The 19,559-nt window shown below is 29.0% G+C and overlaps 1 long non-coding RNA gene across 1 annotated transcript; it reads left to right on the plus strand.

The window, feature by feature from the left end:
* Nucleotides 1-13,796: 13,796 nt before the first annotated feature.
* LOC107892883 (uncharacterized) lies at nucleotides 13,797-15,252 on the plus strand. The gene is made up of 2 exons (XR_001682651.2): nucleotides 13,797-13,873; nucleotides 15,025-15,252. It is a non-coding gene; the product is annotated as an uncharacterized lncRNA (long non-coding RNA).
* Nucleotides 15,253-19,559: the final 4,307 nt, after the last annotated feature.

The raw sequence follows: 19,559 nt of genomic DNA on the forward strand, positions 1-19,559 counted from the left end.
TTTTATTATTCTTTTATAAATATATTTATTATATAATTCTATTTTTGCCGATTGAGTCTTACTTTGATTGGTATCGACTATCGATGTTATTGTCAAAGAATGAAGAAGTGGGTTTAAATATATTGAAGCACATTTATCCTCTTATTTATGAGCGAAAAAAAATTATGCTTAATTCTGAACATTATATCAATAAAATATAACAAGCATATCATAATTTAGTATGCAGTTATTTTGTATAAAAATTAAAAATTATCTATAGAAAAATATTTAATTAAACTTTAGTGGACTTTAATATATAATTATTTAGTAAATGAGTCAAGGACGTTCTCCTTTAATATTATTTTTAGTTATTAATTTAGTTCTTATATATATGATTTTGGTGCATATCTCTAAAGAGTTTATTTAATAATAGCTCTTGTTTTTCTTGCATGAAATTTCATGTATTATCGTGTCATTAGTAAAGAGATATTTTTTAATCAGATATGATCATGACTTTATTAAAAATAAGATTTTATATAAATATTTAAAATTTTAAAATTTTTAACATAAATTAAAACACAAAAAAATATAAATAAAAGCATGTATTATGGGATCTAGTATTAACATGCAAACAAAAAATATACGCAGTGAAATAACCAAACCACATTTTTTTTTTTGGATTTTGAAATTAAAATAACTTTGAGAAGATCGTGATATATACAGGTGAAAGCTTAAGTTAATGACGTGGTTCCACTCCAAGGTGTATTATTTTTCAAATATAATAATTTTTTCTTTAATATTATACGTTAAAACCTATAAAAACAATTAGCAGGTATTGAAATTAATAGGATAATATGACTGGATTAGCCAAGTTCAAAAGTTATTGATTATCATTTTCAACAATATTTCTCTGAATCAATGATAATTGGAAGACTTGTAATTAGGTCATCATACATTGGGTTAATACTTGATTCCTCACCTACTGAACAAGTTGTAAAGGGTAGCAGATCTTGCTTTATTTTCCTATTTATTAATTACCACCCCCTGCAAAATAAAACTAAATATTTTTATTTTTATGTTAATTTTAAAGTCAAGAAAACCAACAATCTTTTAAAAAATTCAAAATTTTAAATCCTGAATTTTTTTTAATATTGAAATTTCTAGTTATAGCTTTTAAATTTTTTAAGAAAATTTTAATTAAAATCTCTTGAATTTTCTAAAAATTCTTATTAATCTCTCGAAATATTTAAAAATTTTAATTAAATTCTCAATTTTTATTAAAAAAATCTCCGTTATTGCCTTTTTACCAACAAACTTCATTAATTAATCATACTGTTAAGCTGAGACGTAATATGGTAAACATATAAATCCATAAATAAAAAAGTTTAAAGTATTCTTTTATTGAAAGAATTATTCGTCTAATTTGGGTAAAAATAAAGAAAGAAAGAAAAACAAGACAAGAGAAGGGGAGAGTGGCGCGTGGAGGAGAGTAGAATGTAGGTGTTGGGTTGGGTGTAGAAAAGGAGGAGCTTTTAAGGGAGGCAAGGCAGGTGACGTGTCCACATCTTTTCTCATTAGCAGTTAAGGCTTTTCTTCTCTTCTGGTAGTTTTGCTTCTCTCTCCTTGCATTAATTGACTTTTCATTTTAGTTTGAAATTTCTGGCGCAAGTTTTAAATTATTTTTGCCTATTTTTCTAACAATTAACTCACTTTTCCTTTCTAAAATATTAATTTTTATACATCACTATCAAAATATAAAATCCATTGAGTTTTCTATAAATCAAATTATTTTTTGTAAACTCACAATTCAGTATATTAACAATGTTGATAATTTCATAATTGATGTGTAATATCAACTTACATAAAAGACAATAAAAATATTAATAAACTCCCCATGAATTATACCATAAATTGTATTTTAACCCCTCCATAGAAAAAATAGGTAAACTATTCTATGCACGTTAGATGAATAAGCAAAATAGCCGTTAAATTTGGTATTTATATATAAGGTAGAATAATAAATTTAATCTTTTATATTTACATATTTATTCAATTTGACCCCTGTTTTTTTATTGGAAGTAAATTAGAAATTTTTTAAACTAATAAATGTAATGGTAAAGAAGGCCTTGATAACAAATTTTAAAAAAAATCAATTAAGCCCTTTTAAAATTTTAAAATTATTAAAAAAACCATAAAATTATAAACAAAATTCATAAAAAAAGCTTCAAAAATTAAAACATAACAATATCGATCTATTAAAAAATAGGAGTCAATTTTTTAAAATCTTATAACCATTAGATTTTAATGGGTCAATATTGTTATTTTTAATAAAAAAATTTAAAATTGTACGAACTTTCTTTTATAACTTTTATTTATAATTTTTTATATTTTTTAATAAATTTTAAATTTTGAAAGGGTTTAATTGATTTTTTTTAATTTGTTACCAAGTTTTTTTATCCTTTAGCCTTATTAGTTTAAAATTTTTTAATTTGTTTCCAATAAAAGAGTAAGGATCTATTTTATTATATATAAACATCAAATTTTAATAAGAGGGACTATTTTGCCCATTCATCTCATGTGCATAAACTAATTTACCCAATTTTTCAGTGGAAGGGCTAAAATACAATATATGATATAGTAAGGGGGTTTATGATACTTTTGTTTCCCACAAAAGATAGATAAGGATTACTACATTTAATGAAAAAACCATTTCATATAACTAAGTTCCCCAGTTTGTTTCAGTTGTACACCAACTTTTAGTAACTAAAAATAGAAAAATCAGTTGATGGTTGGTTTGGGAAAATTTAATGTGTTTCTTTGTTCAAATCAAGACTTTGTTATAACTATTGTGTACCAATGGATCTTCATCCAAATAAACCATAAATAAGTTTTAAAATACAAAATATTTTTTTTAACATTAATCTCATATAACCCCTCCCTCGCCCTTAAATAGGAGGACAATTAATGTGTTTCAACGTACTCGAACTCACATCATCCTGCACCGACAATAATGCCTATGTCAATCAAACTAAGACTCAATCAATAAATATTTTTTATGCTTATTCTTTTATTTTTAACATTGAATAAATACCCTTGGAATATAACTTCTATTTGTATTAATTTGTACTATTTAGACGGAGACTATGTTTGATAAATTGAAAAAAGAAATAAGTGCTAAAAAATTAAAGGTTGAATTTAAGCTGTAAAATATATTTGATATTTTATCTAAAATTAAATATTGAATGTAATTAAATTGTTTGATAAAAGATAATATAATCTCAAATAAAATGAAATAAAATCATTAAGTTTATTTTTTATTAAGTGATAAATATGTCCCTATCTACTCATATTTTTTACTTTTTAGAAAAATATAATTATGTAATAATTTTCATTATGGATCAAACATATTTAAAAAGAAATTTTCTTACACTTTATCAATAGAGCAAGAGATTTGATAATTGGAAAAAAATCAAAAGTTTAAATATTTGTTTCTTAAGAAAATTATATATAGGAAACAATTTCATAAATTTCATACACATAAACATAAAGTAGGCAATCTAATAAGTAAATTGAAAAGCTAAGTTTTGAATGAGTATCTTAGCCTTGTCTTTTTCCCAATGCAAATATAGTTTTCATTCAATTTTAAGCTTGGTTTGATAAGGAATTAGAAAAAAATAAATTAATTCAAAGTTATTAATTTTAATGATTTTTTTTATATTTTGATTTTTTATACAATTTTATGTATGTTTGATAATTTATAATAGAAACACTTTTATATAATTTTTCTAAGAAAAATTTTGAAATTTGATAAGTAAGAGCTACTTATTCCTTATAAAAAATATTTTCAATTTAAAATTCAATTAATTTCTTTGCATTTTATTTGTTTTAATATTATATTATTTTATAAAGATTTCAGGTTTAAAATTTAACATTGATTAAAATAAGGTAAAATGTTTAAATTTTAAGAATAAAATATAAAATAAAATTTTCTCCTGACTTAAAATTTATATTTATTTATTATGTACTTAATTTTAAGTAATATATGGAACATAATTTTTGAGTTAAATTTTGTACTTAAATTTTCAATATTTATTTTTTAAACACTTACTTTTCATAATTTTTAAATTTATCAAATAGCATCATATTTATTAAATAATAATCTAAATTAGAATAAGCATCTATATTATTATTTAAGCCCTTGAGTTGGTGTCACCCATCAATCACTCAGTTGAGAAATTATCAAAAGCTCATCCTTTATACAAAATGACAAATATAACTTTGAGGGTGTTTTTGTCTTTTTCAATTTTTAATAAAATCTAAAAAAAATAGTATACTTAAGATTTGAACCTAAGATACCATAAACTTTAATATCTCAATTTTATCATTTTAGCCAAAGCCTAGTTGTTTTATATATCAATTTTTATAATTGTTACCTAATTCTTTCACTGAATTTGTGAGTGTGTTATAATCTAGTAAATGTAAAGCACGAATAATCCTCTAGTATAAAATTAGATTTGCAAAATGAATAAATGTTATTTTTATTTTAAAATTTATATCTTACAAAGCACAACTAATCCTAAATTTTTAAAGAGTGTAGATGGTGTGTAAAGTTTTTTTTTTTTAAAGTATACAAGTATAATATAATACTATAAGTTGTAACACCCCTTATTCGACCCGATTGTTGAGTTCAAGCAACAAGATGTTAAATTTGTTGTCAGAGCAATTACTGATAATTTCACAGTAAAATCATCATTTCACATGATCAATCATGAAATATACAATAATACATCATGATCAATCATGAAATATACAATAATACATCATTGAATAACATGAACATTCTTTTTCAGGTCTTATACGAGCATACGAATGTTTTAAAGTCAACCTGAGATTAAATTGGGACCTTTTTGTAACATTTTTAAAATTCTAGAACAAGTTCACCGTAAATAAATCATTCAAGTATTCAATCATGTCATAAACATCTAGATATTATGATATACAATCAAATTCGAACCTTAATCAAGCTTACGAGAGCTTTTTTCATGACCTGAGCACGAATCATGACCAAATTGTAAGGTTTTGAAAGTTTGGACTTGACGTTGTGACATCATTATCTCCATGTCATGACATCACCAAATAGTTTGTCACATCACAATGTCGGACCACACGGTGTTGCGACATCGCAAACTATTGATCGATGTTGTGACGAGGGATATTCCACGTCACTAAAATCCTATTTTTGTTGTAAAATTTGGCCATTTAATACCTATTTTGTGTCAAACCAAATCAATAGCTCATTTGGTGCATAAAATGCACACTTGAACCTACACAAAAACAATCCAAAACATATATCAAGACATCCATTTAACCATTCCTAATACTAACTAAACCAAAAGATCACATTTGACACCAAACTTATCCATGTCACCTATTCATACATAATCTATACTAATATGCTTTTGAATCATTCAACATCATACCAATCATTCATGTAACTCTTTTCAACTTAACTGATCTAACATTTTCACTAATAGACATCAAAACATATCAATACAACTAGTATCAATTCAACCTATTTAACCATTTCTTATATCCATTTCAAGTCATCATTCATTCATACCATTCCATGTTCAATAACCCTTACAAATGCCATTCAAATATCACAACATTTTACTACTAACATTGTCATTCATATACTCCAACTATAGCTTAACACATTACCAACATATTCACTTATAGACACAACAAGTAACCATTCAAACTCAAACATCATTTAAGGTTCAAAATTACCATCTTTCAAGGTAAACACACACACACACACATATATATATATATATAAACAAACCTATATACATGTCATAATAATACAACTGAGCCTAGATTTCAAAGGTCAAAATTAAAAAAAAATTACCAATTTCTAAAACTAATGTAGACCAATTTATAAAACTAATGTAGACCAATATTTTATAAAATTGATAAATTGAAAAATTAACTACTAAAAAATAAGTGTTGAAAAAATAAGTACTAAAAAATTAAGTATTTAATTTAATTTATAAAATTTATTTAATATATTACTTAATATAAAATATTATTATAATTAGATTGTTTGATAAAAGAAAATATAATCTTAAATGAAATAGAATAAAATAAAAGCAATTAGATTAATTCTCTATTTAAGTGATAGGTAGGTCCCTGTTTACTCATTATTTCCCACATTTTTTTATGAAAAACAATCTATCTAGTATATTTCATTTCGGGTTATTAAACATGTCTAAAAAAATTAAGTTGTGCTTAAAAAAAATTATTGAAAATATTAATTCTAGGTTAATCGAATTTTTTAACTGTATATCAGACAAGGAATAAGTTCATAGATTAACTAGGGGTGTGCAAAATTCGGGTAAAACTGAAAAAATTCGGTTAACCGACCGAATTCAGTTTATCGGTCGGTTAACCAAATTTTTTCAGTCGGGGGTCGGTTAATTATTTTTTGATTTTTAGGTTAACGGTTAATTCGGTTCGAAACCGGTCGGTTAACTGAATTTGTTCGGTTTAACCGAAAAAATTAATAAATAAAATTATAATATATAAATAGGCCCACTATTCACCTAAACCCAATCCAAACCCAATTATTCAACCCAACCCAATTACCAAACCCAACCCAATCATAAAAATTACAAATAATTTAATAAATAAAAATAAAATTCTAAAACTAAAACTAAAACTAAAGTCTAAAATAATTTAATTATGTAGTGATTCAATTCGGTTAATTCGGGTAATTCGGTTAATTTTTAACCAAAAATAAAAAATATATAATTTTCGGTTAATTCGGTTAACCGACCGAATTAACCGAAAAAATTTCAGTTCGGTTAATTTTTTTTGCAAAAATTTCAGTTCGGTACGGTTAACGGTTAAAAATTTTGAAAGATCGGTTAATTCGGTTAATGTTATTTCGGGTCGGTTAACTGGTCGGTTAAACGACTAAACACCCCTAATATTAACTGTAACTTCATTCCTAAAATAATATGAATGTATACTACTACATATAAAAAGGAAGGTTGTAAGGCCTAACTTGAGACTGTTAGAGTAGTAACTAAAGCAGTTGTTATAACGGTTACTGTTTAAGCAGTTAGTATTCAGTTAGTCTGTTAAACAACAGTTACGTACATTTGACTATAAATGCATGGGTTTCTGCATGCATCAATAACAGGAAGAATTTTCTTAATTCTTTATTTTTCTTTAGTTCTTTACTGCTTTTGGTTTTAGTTTAACATGGTATCAGAGGTAAACTCTTTTCTAATGATTTTTACCTGAAAAAAAAATCTGCTGTGCATTTTCGAAAATGGCTTGTAATTCTGCTGATGGTATTATCGACAGTAGGCTGTTTTCTACAAAGAAGATTAGCATTCTTCTTGATGATAGTAACTACTTGCTTTGGAGACAACAGGTACTCTTGGCAGTCAAGACGCATAAACTTCAACGTTTCTTGGACGAACAAGATCCTCCCACGCAGTTTCTTGCTGATGAAAATGGTGATTGTTGTGAGAATCCAGATTTTATTCATTTTGAGCAACAGGATAGTGCACTTGCATCATGGCTGTTATCTTCCATCAGTTCATCTGTTCTGCCTCATTTAATTGGCATGGATACAAGTGCAAAGATTTGGAAGGCACTTGTCACCCTGTATGGCAGCAAAACTACTTCCAAGTTGATGTTTTATCGTCGGGCCTTGCATTCCCAACGCAAAGGTGAGCTGAGCATGAAAGACTTCTTGGTCAAGATTAAAGGCTGTTGTGATCATCTTGCAAGCTGTGGTGAGATTATCAGTGAGCATGAACACATCACTGCGATTTTAAATGGTCTTTCGCCCGACTATGAGTCTATCATTACAATTGTTACATCAAGTCAAGTGTCTTACACCGTTCAAGGGGTTACATCCATGCTTCTTGATGCTGAAGCTCGACAACAGCTCGTGAATACTGAAATATCGAGTTCCGCTAATATGGTATCTCATCAATCATCTGATTCTACAGGGACTAGAGTTTCAATTCCTTCCTATAACTCATCGTCTACGAGTCGAGGGCGTGGACGTGGTCGTTCTCACTCAAAAATCCAATGTCAGTTGTGTGGAAAGGCCGGTCATCTGGTTGACCGCTGTTATCATAGATTTGATTCGTCTTACAAAAGCAACAATTATAGGCCCCCCCACAAGCAAATGTCTGTATGGTTGGGCCTAGTACTTCTACTTCACCCTGGTTCTCTCCTTCTCAGCCTCAATGGAGTCCACCAGGTTGGTGTCTTCCCACTCATCCATCATCTATTTGGACTAATCCATTTGTTGGTAGTCCTTCGCAGTAGGTCCCTGTACAAACTTCATCTCAGGCATACATAGCAACACCTGAAACAGTAGCTGATAATTCTTGGTATCCAGATTCAGGTGCCACACATCATTTGACAAATTCGGCTACTTCTATTGGCGATAGTCAACCCTTCAAAGGACCAGGTAAGGTATTTGTTGGAAATGGTTCAGCTTTACCTGTTGTGTCTACTGGACAGTTGTCCTTATCTACTCAATCTCGACCTCTATACATGCGTTCATTGCTACTCGTTCCTGGCATTACTAAGAATCTCTTATCTGTCTCCAAGTTTGCTAAAGACAATCAGGTCATGTTTGAATTTTTCCCTAATCAGTGCCAGGTGCGTGATTTGAAGACAAGGGAGGTTTTGCTTCATGGTTCGGTTCATCAAGGGTTGTACAGACTTCATGTTAATTCATCTGCTGGAGCACATGCGTCTTCTAAGTCTGCTCAGTGTTTCACATCTAGTGTCCGACTTCCTCTTAGTGTTTGGCACTATCGATTAGGACATCCCTGTCGTGCAAAGCTTACTAAAGCACTTATACGATGTAATGTTCAGTTTTCTGATAATAATAAATTTGTTGATTGTACTGCTTGTCACCTTGGTAAGGAATGTAAGCTTCCATTTTTCAAAATCATCTGCTACATACACATCGCCTCTACAACTGGTTGTGGCTGATGTTTGGGGACCAGCTCTGATTGCTTCTAATGGGTTTCGATATTATATTGCTTTTACTGATGCTTGTTCGCGGTATACTTGGCTTTATTTTTTAAAGAACAAATCTGATGTCTTCAATGTGTTCCCACAGTTTCACCGCCAAGTTGAAAGAACACTTGGTACAAAGCTCAAGTCTTTACAAACAAATGGGGGAGGGGAGTTTCAGGCATTGAAGAGTTATTTAAACCAACAAGGCATCGTGCATCGTCTCACTTGTCCATACACGTCAGCTCAGAATGGCCTTGTTGAGCGCAAACATCGACAGATTGTTGAATCAGGGCTTTCCATGTTAGCTCATGCTTCAATGCCCTTGTCTTTTTGGAATGAAGCTTTCTGCAGTGCTGTATTCTTGATTAACAGGTTACCCTCTCATCCGTTGGGTGATACCTCACCATATGAAAAATTGTTTCAAACAAAGCCTGACTACTCCTACCTTAAAATTTTTGGTTGTTTATGCTTTCCCAATCTTAGGCCGTTTACCAAGTCAAAACTACAATTTCGGTCAACACCATGTGTTTTTCTTGGTTACTCTCTTTACCATAAAGGTTATAAGTGTAGAGATTCCAATGGTAAAGTCTATGTCACCCGTTATATCACCTTTAATGAAAATGTTTTTCCATACAACACTTCTTTTCCAGCAACTACATCACCTACTAAACCTACTCCACATGTTAGTTCTAAACTTTTAGTTCTACCTACTCCCCATGAAACATGTCCAAGTACTTTGCCTACACCTCCACCTATTACCACATCTACCTCTACTACACCTGTCATGTCACAATCAATATCCCCCCCCCCACATGCTTCCACCCATAATATCCCACATAGTCAACCTACTTCATCCACATCGCCTATGTCAAATTCCCAACAACAAATTCCTTCTTTACAACCTGCGTCTATGACATTGTTACCTTAACAACAAGTACACCCACTTCCACATCTACCAGTTAACATCCATAAAATGGTAACCAGAAGCAAAGCTGGGATCTTCAGGCCGAAAGCATACCTTAGCATGACAGATTCTTCATCCAGCGATGATCCTCCTGACATTCATACAGCAATGACATTTGAGTGTTGGCAAAAAGCAGTTTACAGTGAATTGCAAGCTTTGACTCGCAATAATACATGGACTCTGTGTTCTCTCCCAGAAAATCGAAGAGCAGTAGGGTGCAAATGGCTGTTTAAAGTTAAAAGAAAGGCTGATGGATCAATTGACAGATACAAGGCTCAGTTAGTCGCAAAAGGTTTTCTCAACATGCAGGGTTTGACTTCCATAATACATATAGTCCGGTAGTGCGAGCTTCTACCATTCGCACTGTTCTATCACTTGCAGTTATGCAGAGATGGTCTCTACGGCAAGTCGATATAAACAATGCATTTCTTAATGGCGAGCTCACTGAAGAAATCTACATGGAACAAGCTCCTGGTTTTGAAGTTCCTGGTATTGCTGGTCAAAAGTTGGTCTGCAAGCTAAACAAAGCTCTATATGGGCTGAGACAAGCTCCCCGTGCATGGTTTCAGACTCTTAAGGAGTATCTAGTGACGCAACTTGGTTTTCTTAGATCCAAAGCTGATTCTTCTTTGTTCATACGGGTGTCTTAGGGAAAGCATCTCTTACTTATGGTTTACGTCGATGACATAGTGATTACTGGCAGTTATGAACAAGATATAGAAGATGTTGTTCGTCGTCTTCATGGCAAGTTTGCTCTTAAGGACATGGGAGAACTTAGTTTCTTCTTGGGGATAAAGGTTCAACACACAGCTCAGGGATTGCTACTAAGCCAGAAGAAATATGTTACAGACCTCCTTGAGAAAACTGGAATGCATGGAGCAGCAGCAACACCAACGCCTATGGTAAGCATTCCCAAGCTAGTAGCCTCAGATGGTAGCCCGCTTTTCTCTGATGTGCACTTGTATAGAAGTGTTGTCGGTATGCTACAGTATATGTGTATTACCCGACCCGATCTATCATTTTGTACTAACAAACTTAGTCAGTACATGAGTGCTCCAAGCGAAACTCATTGGAGAGCACTCAAACGTGTCTTATGATATTTAGCAGGCACCATAGATCATGGACTATGCCTTACAGCGGGACCACGTGAACTGGTGGCTTACTCTGATGTTGACTGGGCCTCATCTGTCGAAGATCGTCGCTCTACATCTGGGTATGTGGTATATATTGGTCCAAATCCGGTGGCATGGTGTTCAAAGAAACAACCAGTAGTGTCTCGATCATCTGCTGAAGCAGAATATCGCAGCTTGGCTAACTGCGTGTCTGAGCTATTATGGATTCAACAGTTGCTGAATGAAGTTAAAATGTCAGTGTCCAAGGTACCAATCATCTGGTGCGACAATTCCTCCATGGTGTCTGTTACTGAGAATCCCACCCATCACACCAAGATGAAGCATGTTGAAATTGACCATCACTTTGTTCGAGAGAAGATCCTTGCTGGGTGCCTACAAGTTAATTTTGTTCCTTCTACTCAACAAATTGCAGATGTCCTCACAAAACCAATCACACCGAAGCTGTTTTCAAACTTCAGACATGCTCTTAGAGTTTTGACGTCAAAAGAATTTTGTAACTCAAAAGACAAACAAGCAGAGGGAATGTTAGAGTAGTAACTAAAGCAGTTGTTATAACGGTTACTGTTTAAGCAGTTAGTATTCAGTTAGTCTGTTAAACAACAGTTACGTACATTTAACTATAAATGCATGGGTTTCTGCATGCATCAATAACAGGAAGAATTTTCTTAGTTCTTTATTTTTCTTTAGTTCTTTACTGCTTTTGGTTTTAGTTTAACAGAGACCTGCCCATTTTCAATTTTTTAATATAATAGTCCTTAAGGCCTTCCTTATTTTTCTTTTTTTTTTTAAATTTTTTTAATGTATCTATTGGAGCGAACCAATAATCAATCATCCACATTTTATAGGCCCATTAATGGGTAGATGTTGACCACGAATTTTAAAGTTGTTCTATACCCAAGACAATGATCGAACCTTCAACCAGTAGTTAAAGTAATAGAGACCCTCAACCATGAGTTTTTCTTTTCTTTTTAGATAATAATATAATGGCTAAATTTCAATTATAAAATCTCTATATTTTAGAGATTATGTAAGAATAGTTAATTTTCAATCTTGATCCTTATATTTCACTCAATTTTAGGATTTAATCTCTATACTTAAATTCTGGAAAAAAAATTGGTACCTCAATTCTTATAATGTCATTAGTTAGTCTAAATATTTTATTTCGATTAAAATGTTGATGTGAATTTTCAAGAATTGTTAACACTGTTAAAATTCTCTATTAAATTTAGGTCCATTATAACCTTATTTTTTACATGAATACCAACTAATTTTTTTTTTTAAATTTCAAATTGTCAAACCAACAAATTTAACAAACGGATTTTAGTAGTGTTAACAAATAAGCCTACATTTTTAACTAAAAAAATAGAGGAATTAATTTTCTAAAATTAAAAATAAGAAGATTAAATTTCAAACATATAACTAGTACAAAAATTTAAAGCATATTACAAATTTTAAATTTTTATTTATAATTAAAAATAAATAAATATTTAACCCAATGCCAAGCATGAAGCAATCATACATCCATACTAGTTAAAAATAAATAAATATACATGAATATTGTTGTCAATACAGGAGATATAAGTTCGTGTACGCTGAAACGCATTATCCTCTTATATATGGATTGGAAAGGGATTATAAATAATTATAGACAACGTAAAAAGTTGCTAAAAGGAAAAAGAAAAAGTAAAGCTACCAAATTGCACTAAGACAAGCTCTGTTTTTTTCTTCTTTTTCATAAAATTGTTTTCACTACGTCATAAATTTAATTAATTTTTGTGTTTATAAATTATAGGGTAAATCAATTATCTCTTTCATTTTATTTTGGCTATCCAATTATTAATTCTCTTGATTTAGTCACTAAATTTTTTAAAATTAAATATTTTAGTCAAATACGAGTTCTTTTTATTGGTCTAGTAACAAAATTATCCCTCTATGTTTACACATTCTATCAATTTGATCTTAAATATAAAAAATTTAACAATTTAACCCTTAATATTTACAAACTTTTGTCATTTTAGTTCCAATTCCAAAAAATTCAATAAATTAGGCACTCAATATTTACAAAAATCTGTCAAATTAGTCCTAACTCTAAAATTAAAAAAATTAAAAAATCATTTTTAGCCCTCTATAACCTATGGGTTAACCAATGTGAGATGTTAAAATAAGAAAAAGAGTACCCTCTTTCAAGTCACTTGCAATATAAATATAAATGTTTTATATTGAAAATAAAAATTAATATTTAATGTCGAAAAGTTTACTATGTAACAGCCCGGTTTAGACCCTAGTTAGAACAGTGGTTTCGGGATCACAAATTCGAAGTCGTAAAATTATTTTAATATTATTTTTGGTGTTTATAGCATGTTAATTGAGATGTGTGAAGATTTCGTGATTTAATTTTACCGATTGGATAGTTAATTCGATAAAAGGACTTAATTGTGTAAAATGCAGCAGTGGCATACTAATTGTTTAAGCGTTTATTTGCTATGATTACTTAATTATGAAGTCCTTAAGTGGTTATTTGACCCTTGGTTATTTGAGTGGACGGTTTTGGGTTTATAATATATGGTTTTTATATTAAATTATAAAGGTTAGTTTTGTAAAATTAGTAAAATATGTTAATATAATAAAACATAAAAAAGAACATGCATTAGTTCATCTTTCTTTCACCGAAACAAGAAAAGAAAAAGGGGGTTTTAAAGCTTTTGAACATTCGGCCTTGGTTCAAGCTTGATTCAAGGTTTGTTTTTGTTCGGTTTTTGATAATTTTTACGTTTTTGATATTGTTGCTTCGAATACTAGCTAGCCCATGTTGAAATTTTTGAAATTTTTGATGTATTTATGATTTGCCATTGATGATAGCTTGTGGTTTTTGTTGTTTGATGATGAAAAATAAATATATGTTGTTAGATTGTCAAGTTTAATTAAGTGATTTTTAGTAAAAATGTCTATCTAGGATTAAATTGTGAATATTGAAAATTTAAGGGTCAAAATGTGAAATAAATGAAAGAAATGGGCTGCTAGGGACATTAGTGAAATTCGGCCAAGCTTGGGTGTGGTGAAATTTTGAATATTTTGTGTTTTGTGAAATAGGGACTAAATTGTGAAAAATGTGAAATGTTAGGGGCTAAAATGTAATTTTCTTATTTATGTGTTTTTGGATGAATTTGAATAAATATATGATTAAAAAAGTCAAATTTGTATTAATTTAGATCAAGAAAAGAGGAAATTGGATTTGGATCGGGGGGAAATCAAAAGTGGTCGAATAGTCGTCCTGGTCCGTTTGTCTTTGTCTGAGTTAAGTTCACAAGTAAATAAATGTTGTAAATTTTGAATGTATATGTTTTAAATATGCCGAATTGGAATGTATATATATTTTACAAATTGTCGAATTGTTATAAGTATGGTGTGACTTGTATCGAGCTCGAATCGATCAAATTACGACGTCCGAAAGCCCCGTACGAACTATAGGAATAGTTAGGATACATATGTCATGACATAGGATTTCGATATGAGATTTCGTGCAAGACCACGTCTGGGACAGTGGCATCGATATTTGACTACATGTAAGACCACGTTTGGGACGTTAGCATTGTACGAGTTTTATGAATTGTCCAAGTATCCTTGTTGATTTCCAATGGTTCAACGGACAATGTCAAGATGAGACCGAATGTGAATTTGAGTTAAATGACTCAGGTACGTATATGGTTTAAATGTTCATGAAAGTAAAGGTAAGTAAAGTACTTACATGATTTTATGAATTTGCAAGCATGATAAATGTATATGTCGTAAAGATTTGCTTGATTGGCCTTGCTAAATTGAATTATGTATGTTATTGAAATAATTTTATTTGCTTATAATACACTAAGCTTACTTTGTGTGTTCTTTTAGGTGTTTTATAGATTTTGGAAGATAGTTACGAGCTCGGGGATCGTCAAGGAAATCCGTCACACTATCGAACGCTATTTCGGTATTTTAAAAGCTTGAAACTTTGAACATATGACATGTTAGGCTAGCATTTGTTTTGGTTGGTTTTCAAATTTGTGTATATTTAGCTATGCGAAAATGGCTCAATCTTAATGCTAATGTTCTAATGTTTAAGTAATTTTGGTTGTGATATATGTGTGTGGTAATATTGATATACGGATGTGTTTTGATTGTGGATTGTTAATGATGTTTAGGTTTATGCAGTTTCAATCATGGTATATGTTATGTAGTGTGTTTAGTATATGATTTCGGTATGAAGTAAGGATATATATATGTGGCTTATGATTAGTTCACTTAGGTATTTGCTTATTACTTGATTTTATTATGGAGAAAGGTTCCATTGTATATATGCTTGTAATGTTTTGAATTATAATTCGGTAATGGATGATGAAAAGGTTGGTCTATAGTCAATTATGAAAATAGCTCACTTTAAAAGTGTGTTTTTGGTATATGAAACATAGGTTAAATAATGTTATGTCATTATTTTGGATTGATTATTTAGGTGCGAATGGTGATGGTAAATTATGGATATATTTTATGGTAGCTTGGTTTGATCATATGAGTTTGAAATTGTGGACCGAATATATGAATGTTGAAATGGTTGAATATATGTTATTTGGTTAGTCATTGAACATGTGAATTTGGGATACTTATGATATGATCATTTGTGATTTGGCTATTTTGACTCGGTTTGCAATGACAAATATATATACATCTATATATGCGAATTAGGTGTGCAAGGGAATGTTAAATGTGTTCATTCGATTAATGTGTTAATTTTTTTAGGGTAAGATGCGCATTATACATATTTATATACATCAATAGTATTTTTGACTAGGTTGTAATGTTACTAAAGTCGCATATGTGATTGCATAATAATTATTGTAATATGATTCGGATGGCTTTATTATGTGCTTGTGCAGAAATTATGAAATGTTATGTTTGATATTTAACTAATGAAATATACAAATGCCATTAATATTAAGGTTATGTGGTTCGAACATTAATCTGAATTAAGTACATGGAATTTGGCTTTGTTGCATATTAGTTAAATTCGAATATGTGGTTATATAGATTATATTAATATGGTCGAAATTTGAAGCTAGTTTGTATATGTGTTATAAGTAATAAAGCATGACAAATTTTATTTGGTTACGTGTACTTTATGTGCAAAAATTTAATTAACATGATTTTGGTGGATGGTTGATATTGGATATAGAAGTTGGTATAACCATGTGTATAAAAATGATAAATGACTATGCAAAACTGTGTTTGTCCGGTAATGTCTCGTAACTCTAATTCGGCGATGGATATGTGTTAGGGGTGTTACATAGTAACTATATTGAAAAATTAATAGTTAGATGACCAAAATAGAATAAAAAAATAATTGGGTAATCGTTTTTAAATTTATTTAATATATTACTTAAGATCAAATATGATTATAATTAGATTGTTTGATTGATTCTCTATTGAGTGACAGGTAGGTTCTTGTTTACTCATTATTTTTCAAAAATCTATCTAACATATTTCATTGCGATTATTAAACATGTCTAAAAAAATTAAGTTACTCTTTTCGAAAAAAAATACTGAAAATATTAATTTTCAACCATATATCAAGTTTATAGAGCAACTGTAGCTTTATTCCTAAAATAATATGAATGTATCCTACTACATAGACCTGCCCATTTTCATTTTTTTTACACAAAATAGTCCTTAAGGTCTTCCTTATTTCTCCATTTTCATTTCATTTCTTTTCTTTTTAGATAATAATATAATTGCTAAATTTCAATTATAAATCTAGATTATGTAAGCATAGTTAATTTTCAATTTTGATCCTTATATTTTGCTCAATTTTAGGATTTAATCTCTATACTTAAATTCTGAAAAATTTTGGTATCTCAACTCTTATAATGTCATTAGTTAGTCTAAATATTTTATTTCGATTAAAATATTGATGTGAATTTTCAAGAATTGTTAACATTGTTAAAATTCTCTATTAGATTCAGGTTCATTATAACGTTATTTTGTTACATGAATACCAAATGAGTTTTTTTTTTAATTTTAAATTGTCAAACTAACAAATTTAATAAATGGATTTTAGCAATGTTAACAAATAAACTTACATTTTTTAATTGAAAACATAGAGAAATTAAATTCCTAAAATTAAAAATAAAAAGATTAAATTTCAAATATATGACTAGTACAAAAATTTAAAGCATATCGCAACTTTTAAATTTTTATTTATAATTAAAAGTAAACATTTAACCCAATGTGAAGCACATACTAATTGGAAATTTTTTTTTGAATAATTTATGAGGTCGAAAGATAATTATATTGGACTTGAAATTAAAACCTTAGTAAAGTCGTGGATAGGTCAGCTGTTTACTTAAAAATTTGATTGGAAACTGGTGAGGCCCAATTTTTTTGTATTGAAGTGCGTGATACTAAATTACATCTATTCGAGTTATTCGATTGAGTTTTAGTTTGATTATTATGGAAATTGTTGTCAATGCATGAAAATAGGTTCGAGTGCGCTGAAACGTATTATTCCCTTATTTATGAGTTGGGGAGGAACTATGAATAATTCTAGATAACTTAAAAAAGTTGCCAAAAGGAAACAGAAAAGCAAAACTACCAAATTGCACTAACATATCTGCTGGGACAAGTTCTGTTTTTTTCTTCTTTTTCATAAAACTGTTTTCACTGTGTCATAAATTTAATTGATTTTCGTGTTTATAAATTATAGGGTAAACCAATTATGCCTTTCGTTTTATTTTGGTTATTTAATTACTGATTCTTTTGATTTAGTCACTAAATTTTTTGAAATTAAATATTTTAGTCACTTTGAGTAAATATGAGCTCTTTATATCGGTCTAGTAACAAAATTATCCCTCTAATGCTTACACATTCTATCAATTTGATCTTAAATATAACAAATTTAACAAATTTAACCCTTAATATTTACAAAATTTTGTCATTTTAGTTCTAATTCCAAAAAATTCAATAAATTAGACCCTCAATATTTACAAAAATCTGTCAAATTAGTCCTAACTCTAAAATTAAAAAAAATAAAAAATCATTTTTAGTCCTCTATAACCTATCGGTTAACCAATGTGAGATATTAAAATAAGAAAAAGAGTACCTATTTCAAGTCACTTGCAATATAAATTTAAATGTTTTATATTGAAAATAAAAATTAATATTTAATATCGAAAAATTTAATAACTATATCGAAAAATTAATAGTTGGATGACCAAAATAGAATAAAAAACATAATTGGTAACATTTTTAAATTTACCCTAAATTATAAATAAGGATGAAAAAAATTAATAAACTATATTGAAAATAAAAGTTAAATATGAAAATATACAAAAAAAGAAGAAGACAATAATAAAAAAAATATTAATTTCCTCAATGAAAAACTCATTTATAATAATTAATTAAAAATTAAAGAAATACAATAGACAAAAATGTAGTACAATAGAAAAATATTAAGTTTTCTCAACTAATAACAAACATGAAATGACTTATAAATATTAATTTAAATATAATTATATTGCATGCACTTAATTAAGGGATAAATTTTAAAAATAATTACATAGAGATAATTTAAGGTCAATTTCTATTATTAGATTTTATACTGGTAATATTGTACTTTAATTTGATTAATTTTAAAATCCAAATAAGAATATTATTTTTAAATCTTACACTAACGTGAAAATATGAAATTTTTTGAATCAAATGTGAAGTTAAGAGTCGTCATTCAAATTGTGGTTCTTAAATTGTTGCGAACGAGATAAACATCAATTCATCATATTTCTCATAAAGCCGTCAACAATTTAAATGTGTTTCACCTGAACATTATTTTCTGTTCGAATAAAATTAAACTTATACCATAAAACGGATGAGAATATATATATAATTATAAAAAAATTATTTAAACAAATCACAAAAAAAATATGATGGTAAAAATATAACTTTTAACACAATCAATGTTAGTGGAATTACATCATATATCAGTAAAAAAAAATGAAAATTGTAACATCTCATAACAATTGTCCAGTTCATTGTAAAGAAGAAAAACATGTAAGAAATACCTTAACTAATAAATGGGTGAGAAAGTAGCCCCCAAAACACAAAACTAGCTTTACAGCAAACAATGAGATGCAGAACTCGTTACTTTATAAGTGTGAGTTTGGATGTGTTTAGTTTAATTTTTGTCTCATGTTTTAATATTTAATTTCAACGTTATCACTATTTTTACACTAACCGTAAATAAACACACCATCTATCCAAACTCATCTTAAATGATTATCTTTCTGCTTGTCATTTGCTCCTCTTGTGGATGTAGCCAATATTGACGGCTAAATTTGTTTTGATAATTCCTTTTAATAATATTATAAATTAGTTAAACTTTTTTATGATTTTTATAATTTTTT

Source organism: Gossypium hirsutum, chromosome D09 (assembly GCF_007990345.1).
Source record: "Gossypium hirsutum isolate 1008001.06 chromosome D09, Gossypium_hirsutum_v2.1, whole genome shotgun sequence".
NCBI classification, from domain to species: domain Eukaryota; kingdom Viridiplantae; phylum Streptophyta; class Magnoliopsida; order Malvales; family Malvaceae; genus Gossypium; species Gossypium hirsutum.